The 7,999-nt window shown below is 35.7% G+C and overlaps 1 non-coding gene across 1 annotated transcript; it reads left to right on the top strand.

Moving 5' to 3' along the window:
* Window positions 1-2,737: 2,737 nt before the first annotated feature.
* On the top strand, window positions 2,738-2,844 carry LOC128032173 (small nucleolar RNA R71). The gene has a single exon (XR_008188302.1). It is a non-coding gene; the product is annotated as a small nucleolar RNA R71 (small nucleolar RNA).
* The last annotated feature ends 5,155 nt before the right edge of the window (window positions 2,845-7,999 follow it).

Raw genomic sequence — 7,999 nt, forward strand, 5'->3', positions numbered from 1 at the left:
ACCAAATCTAATATTCCAGGTTACGGAGTCCCATAGACTCAACCAGGGAGTTATCGAGAGAGCATACTGCGTAGACATAAGACAAATGACCTGCGATGGTGGAGATTCCAAGCACTTTGTTATCCATGTGCACATGCAATTGTGGCATGTGCCTCAGCATGTGTAGATTGCATGACCTACGTTAACGAATTTTACAAATTTGAACGCGCATATAATGTTTGGAAATCTGAATTCCCACCTGTCTCTGATGAAAGCCTGTGGCCGCCTTCCTCGCATGCTCCTTCCGATTTGATACTGAATAAGAACTTCTGGTGCAAGCCAAAAGGTTGACCGAACACAACTCGAATACAAGGCAATACGGATATTCAGGAGCAAAGAGAATGATCGAGGTTATGCGATTACTGTTGAACCCAGGGCTTACGAAGCTAACATGTCCACACCTCTCGAGAGCATCGATGAGAAGAGCTAATTAAAAAACACTAACACATACAGTGAAAACACTAACTTATTCTTTTATTCATTAATTTTTTTATGTAAATTGTAAGTTAATATTAATTATTGAAGTAAGATATATTACAATACACAAGTAAAAATTTTATTTCCTTTCTTATACCTTGTCAACAAATCTTTGAGTTTTGAAAATATTGTATTTAACAAATGGATGGAGAAAACTTAAATGAAAAAGTAGCAAAAATGAAAAATAAATGTTACAAACTCACCATATGATATGACACAAAGCAAACCATTTTAATAAATTTGTTTTGTAGATTGTAAATAAGTGTCCCGAATATGTGCCACAACTAGGTGGGCGTTGGGCATGCCTAGGGTTCAGTCACACTATTTGGGTTGGCGACTCCTCATCGACTTCATCTTAATCTTCACGTGCATGTTGAGGTTGATTGTCATATTCATCTCCTTCCTTCTTGGTTAACTACATCTAGGTCCTAGTCACCCATCATACATCCCCCATGTTTGAGTCGGAGGTTGCGAAGATAACCCACATTGGTATAACAATGATGTTGGGGCTGTTTGAAACACTATCTATGGATAATTGTATGGTGTCACATAATTTTATTACGAATAAAAGGTGGGAATTGTCGGTGATACTGGATTTATCAGTGTTGCTGGCAACATTGGCATGTAATATGGCACGTAGGGAATGATTGTGCGTGTTGTGATTCTTGTGTAAAATAAACTTAGTTAGCATAAAAAAATATATGAACCATACTAACCGAGAGGTTGCACGACAATCGGGTCCTCCTATGGAGTTGGAACAGATATTGATCCCTTGGCGGCATCTTCCCCTGACCTAGGATGTAAAACCCCTTAGCCCAGCAGGAAGACATGGTGTGTATCAATCAGCCAGACAATCCTCCCGATGGACTAAGGCATTACTGATGGATTCAATCCTTTGAGTTAACTTAATCTTTTTAGTAAAAACAATTATGAAGATTTTCCTTAGTGTAAAAATCATTTCTCTTCTTTCATTTGATATTGTGACCTTAGAGAAAAAAAGTAAAAGTTATAAAAGAAAATTTTGTTACTCAACTACTGGCTAGCTATGGCATATATATATATATCAAAATCATAAAACTTCATGATTAGCAAATCAATAGGGTTTAACATACACTTTCAAAGAAAGGACAATTCTCATTTAAGATAGAACAATAGAACGATGTAGTTAACTGCAAAAGTTAAATACAAAACATATTTATACGGCATCCACCACATAGCCATGCATGATACAAAATAAACAAGTAGCTTACTCACAACCGCAACTCTGGCGTAGTCCCCTTCAATAGATAATTCTTCTACTATTAAAATACCTAAGAATGAATTTACCATATTGTTCGTTCAAGAAATATTTCTTCACTTTTTCAGATATGGAATTCGTGGTTTGTATTCTCTGACCACCGGCTTATGCTTTTTCTTGTTTTCCTCAATCCCGTCAATTTTCTCAATAGCTTCTAGATTCAACTCATTTTCAAGCTCGACTAAACCTTCCACACTTCGAACAGTGATTGCATGGACTTGCTCCTTTGTGTTGGTTTCAGTGCTACTAGGTAAGCCACCTTGTTGTCTCTCCAAAACCAGTTTAGCAAGCTACCCAATTTGATTTTCAAGCCCTTAAATCAATGCTTGTTGATTTTTTAGAGTTGTCTTAATGTTCTGAAATCTAGTTTCAGACACCAAAATAAATTTAGCTAACATCTCCTTAAGGTTTGGTTTCTTTTCTTGTTGATAAGGTTACTGAAAACCTGGAGGAGATCATGACCTTTGATTACCATGACCACCCCAATAGAAATTTGGATGATTATTGCTATAGGGATTGTTCTGAGGTCTAGAATTAATACCCATAAAATTGATTTGGTCATGCTTCATGTTAAACTTGAACAGAAAACTTTCTAGATTGATCATCCCCGCTCCAGTTGCATCGCATTTCATTACCTAATTCACTTGCTTAGAAAAATTCAACCCATCAATTTTCTTACCAAAAGTTTCAACCTGACTTGCCAATATAGAAACTGCATCATTATAAAAAAAAACTCCAGCTGTCTTGGCAGGTTTTACTCTCATAACTTGCCACTAAAAATTGTTCAGTGTCATCTCCTCAAAAAACTCTTAGGCTGCCTCAGGTGTTTTGTTATTCAATGTTCCGCTAGTCGCTGCATCAAGCATCTGTCTAGTTGAGGGGTTCAAACAACTGTAAATAGTTTGACCTTGGAGCCATAAAGGTAGTCCATGATGAGGACACCTTATCACTAAATCCTTAAATCTATCACATGTATCGTAAAGTGTCTCAACATCAAATTGAACAAAAGAAGAGATATCATTCCTCAACTTAGCTATTTTAGTTAGTGGAAAATATTTCAACAAAAACTTCTCAGCCATTTGAGCCCAAGTAGTGATGGAACCCCGTGAAAGTGAATTCAACAGTTGTTTTGCTTTGCTCCTTAAGGAGAATGGGAACAACCGTAAGCGTATGGCATTCTCAGTAACCCCATTAATCTTGAAAGTTCCACAGATCTTTAGAAAATTAGCTAAATAAGCATTCGGATCTTCATCTTACAACCCATCAAACTGAACATTCTATTGCACCATCTAAATTGTGTTTGACTTAATCTCAAAATTGTTTACAGCAATAGTCAGTCTGACAATACTCGATTCAACCCCAATCAGAGTGGGCTTAGCATAGTCATACATAGTCCGAAGAGCAGGATGTGCAAGATGCTACTGATTAGCAAGATTATTATCCATCTCCTCAGTAATGTCCTTTTACTCTTGATCATCTATTACAATATGTTGACCTTGCCTTACTTCTCTAACTTCTCTTCGATTTTTGCGAGTAGTTTTTTCGATCTCACTATCAAAAACTAACGGTTCAACAGGTTTCCTCTAGTCATAAACAAAAAGAACCTGTCATAATCAAACAAAGGAAAAATTAGAATGTAAAAATTTAAATTAAAAAAATAAAAATGGCTAAATTAATAGAAATATTTTTTTCCTAATACTCTAGTCCCCGACAAAGCGCCAAAAACTTGATACGTCGCGAAACTAACTAAAAATTCGACTAAGGCAAGCGCACGTATCAATTAATAGTATAGCTATGATGAGTAAAGATATCGTTCCCACAAAGACTAAAAGTACTAGTAAATATTGTATTTCTATTATTTAACCGATAAATTAGAGTGATTGATTAAAAACTAAAATTAACTAAATTAATTAACTAACAAACACGACAAAGAAAAAATCATGAAAATAATCGACTAACAACCAAGAAGCAAAATAATACCCAAGAAAGAATTCACCTAGATTTCATCTGTCACTATCAACCTAAATTATGCAATTTCTTTACTCAGTATCTTGATCAACAGAAATCCCTAAATTAGGCTAATATCTCTTTTGAGAGTAAGAACAACTGACTCTAGGTTGATTAATTGAAATTTTTTTCTAATTAAAATCCCTATTATCACATTAACTCAAACTATGGATTCCCCTATTAGATTTGACTCTAACCCTGTGGATTTATGTTTTCCTATTTCTATGATTGCATGCAACTCCACTCAATTATGCAATATATACTCTTAAAAAAAGTCAATTCTTCCTCTGATTTAAGCACATCAAACATGGATCACTAATCTATAAATATCAAACCAAGAAGTAAGCACACAAATTAAAAAAGTCTGTTCATCTCCTTAGGTATTTAGAAAATTAGTTCATACTTGAAAATTAAAAAATCCAAGATACAGTATAACCACAAGAAACAAAGAAACACATGATGGTTTCCTAAGAAATCAAATGCAAATCTTCAATCTTGATGGAAATCTCTTTTAGAATCGAATTTAATGGTGTTTTTCGAGTTCTTTTCTTGAATATTCTATGAAAGCTCACTCTTATCTTCTTATTTTTGTCATATATACATCTTAAAATGCCTGAAAAACTTTAAAAAACATGATTTCCCACAATTTAGGGTGCAAATTCACAAAATTGACATGGCGTACCACTTGGTCGTATGGCTCATACAGCTATGTGGCCAAGCTGTGTGGAAAGGGTCAGGCCATGTGGCTCTTGTAACTTCTTTTGATTTTCTAATTTTCTCTCGTTTTTCGCTCATTTTCTCCCAAATGTTCTCCTAAGTATAAAACATGAATTTAATGGATTAGGAGCATAAAATTCACCATTAACATCAAAAAATCACCTAAAAATGCATTAAGAACGTGGTTAATATATGTTACTTTTAGCACTTATCATCTCTCACGTAGCGAGTAAGTCTGACAAATTCATGCTTATATTCCATTACTGACATTCGTCCTTGTCTGAGATATGGAAACTCCTCCTTCATTCGCTCAACATACATCTGGATTAACATATTTTTCTCTGAATTTTGTTAAGAAAAATTCTCAATCTATTAGCCCTTTTGGGGTCACACTTATCAATGTTTCCCACCATTGATACGTTTCCCCTTCCAGCAACGAAATACCGCATAAGAGGCTATCTTGGAGAGCACTTCAGCTCTGAAATTACTCTACATACACAAGATAGTCATTTCTCTGCTGTCGCGAAATCATCACTCTTTTCTCCTAGAAACTCTTTAGCACCACGCTTATGTATCTCTCTCACAGGATCTCCATTAAATTCTGTTGTAGTCAGTCATTGAGGTGCAAGAGGTACTAGCTATAGCAATTCAGGCCGAGATTGTTGTGGTGGTTGAGGTACTTGAGTTGGTCCTATGAACTCATCAAAGCATTGACCCATCATTGTGACGAAAGCATTGTGGAAACCGTTTTCAATCACGCCCGAATCAGTTGCAGGACCTTGTCCTTACTCCAAAAGTACATGACTTTCCATTTCCTCGCCCGTCGCTTCTCTTAAGCTTTCAACATTATTTTTAGTTACAATACAACTTAAGTTAATTAAAACTGCAAGAACTAAGGGTGTGTTTGGTATTACTTCTAGGAAGCACTTTTGAGATAAAAAAATTCCTAAATAAGCTATTTTTTTAGAGAAAAAGTGCTTTTGCTAAGCAAAAAATTGGCCCAAAAGCACTTTTTCCATAAACTGAAAATTTTAGCTTCTCCCCAAAAGTGTTTTTTTTTCAAAAGCACTTTTGAGAAGCATTCCTAAACTAGGCATAAGTCATAGATATATCATGCATGGTGGGGTATGATTTAGCCTTCGATTTTATTGGAATCGACTCAACCTATGCTTTAGTACCAAAACTTGTAACACCTCTTAGCCCATTAGGAAGACATGGCGTGTATCAATCAGCCAGACAAACTGCCCAACGAACTAGGCTATTACTAACAGATTCAAATCCTTTGACTTAATTTAAAATTTTTAAGAAAAATAATTATGAAAATTTTCGTTAGTGTAAAGGTCATTTTTATTCTTTCATTTAATATCGCAACCTTTGAGAAAATATTAGAAGTTGTAAAAGAAAATTTTTTATTCAACTACTACCTAGTTATGACGTATATATAATCAAAATCATTAAAATTCACAATCAACAAATCAAAAGGGTTTGGCGTACACTTTCAAAGAAAAGACAATTCTCATTTAAGATAAAATAATGCAACGACATAGTTAATTGCAAAAGTTAAATACAAAACCTATGTATATGTCATCCGCCACATAGCCACGCATGATACAAAATAACTAAGTAGCTCACTTTCAACCGCAACTATGGCGTAGTCCCCTTCGACAGATCCTTCTTCTAATATCAAAATGCCTGAGAATGAAAAGTAGTGGAGTAAGTTCATTTGAACTTAGTGAGTTCCAAAATAGACACAATTAGATGTACAAGAACTCCGATAATCAACCAAGCAATAGTACTCGTAAGAAAAATACCATAACTTTTTCGTAAGACTCAGTTATATAGACATAATACGCTAATCGACATCCACAGTTCTGGGCGGCAACATTGCGCCACTTTATTACCATACGTACATTACTGAGGCGGACACATTCCGTCGACTTATACACATCTCTCACAAACCTACATGGTTATTAACGACCCATCCTTGTGTTGGCCTTGGACCCATATCTCAGAATCAAAATCACATATCAGTCATATTTATTTTCATTCAATATTCTTGTTAAGTCGAACACGTGTTCTCCTGCAAGGTCAGGTCGTGATCTTGCAGTTCGGTTTGCAATATAGCTGCCCTACCAAAGGCATCACATATAGATTTCATTTCCACAATGTTCACATATCATAATTTTCCTGGTACTGGGCTCGCGCAACAAGGAGGGTGTTTTTACAATGGCCATACTCACACTCATGTCTAGACACAATACATCAACTCATTTACGGTAAGAGCAAGTTACCACACATAACCCACATATCATGGATGTTTCATAACTTAAAGGAAGTAAAAAGGAACTCACCAGCAACTTCAGAATGGAATCTACTCTACTAGTCATTTACCTCGATTGATCAGACCTTTACTACATTCTTGAGCTCGATAAGAAACAATTATAGCCATCAGACCATTTATCTAATTTAAACATGCATATCTAATGCAAAAACATAAATCCCTTCAATAACAACCTAAGGGCTTTCCAAAACTTACCAACAAGTTGGTACTTAACAAGGGTGTTTTGGCTAGCTATTAGAAACCTTTCTCATCTTCTCTAATGAAGATACTCTAAAACTTTCCAGAGACTTAGAAAAGAATGCAGAGAAAAACAAAGGTGAAACATGTCGGCTATCAACACCCTTATATAACATAGATAGTGGGGACATGGCTTAGTGGATGGGTTAGAAAATTCCACTATAGCCCTCAAAAGCAAGAGAATAGGCTTGCTTAAACATATACCAAACTTAACTACTACCACTAATCAGTTTAGTGAGTAGTGAAACGTTACTTCTACTATAAAACAAGCCAACTAAACAAGTCACTCAGTTACCTAAACATGTTAAGCTATCATCTACAGTACTCTAGTTCAATTCCAACTAGGTCTCAACTAAACTCTAACGATACTCACTAAGTTATCGTTTTTACACTAAAACATGGAAAACAAGTCTATCAATCCATGAACTAATGAGTTCGCTCCAAGTATTTGGGGTTGGCAAATTGCAACACAAAAAAGTCCACTAAACCCTAGAGTTCGCCAAATGGAAAATTTCAACAAGGTATTCCGTAAATAGGTGTACTGTCGAATCCCCACAATATGCCACCCACACTTATAACGGATATTTCACCAATATCACCCTTTTCTACCTTAACTTACTCAACTATACGCCAAACAACATATCGATATGATCTATGTCAGGTGGGCTGTTACATAGGATTGATAGGCCCTTGTCTTGGCCTCCTACAATTACGTTGCCTACTCTTTTTGAAGCAGGTAGTAGATACGACTTGCCATTCTGCCTGAACCAACCCATGTAATTCAGAGATGTCTCCAACTCCGATGTGAGAAATGGTTCACACGTTGGCAAGTAACCATACCTACACTACCAAATCTTGATGTACTTCTTGTAGAATGTTAGCCA

The sequence above is a fragment of the Gossypium raimondii genome, chromosome 8 (genome assembly GCF_025698545.1).
Source record: "Gossypium raimondii isolate GPD5lz chromosome 8, ASM2569854v1, whole genome shotgun sequence".
NCBI lineage: Eukaryota > Viridiplantae > Streptophyta > Magnoliopsida > Malvales > Malvaceae > Gossypium > Gossypium raimondii.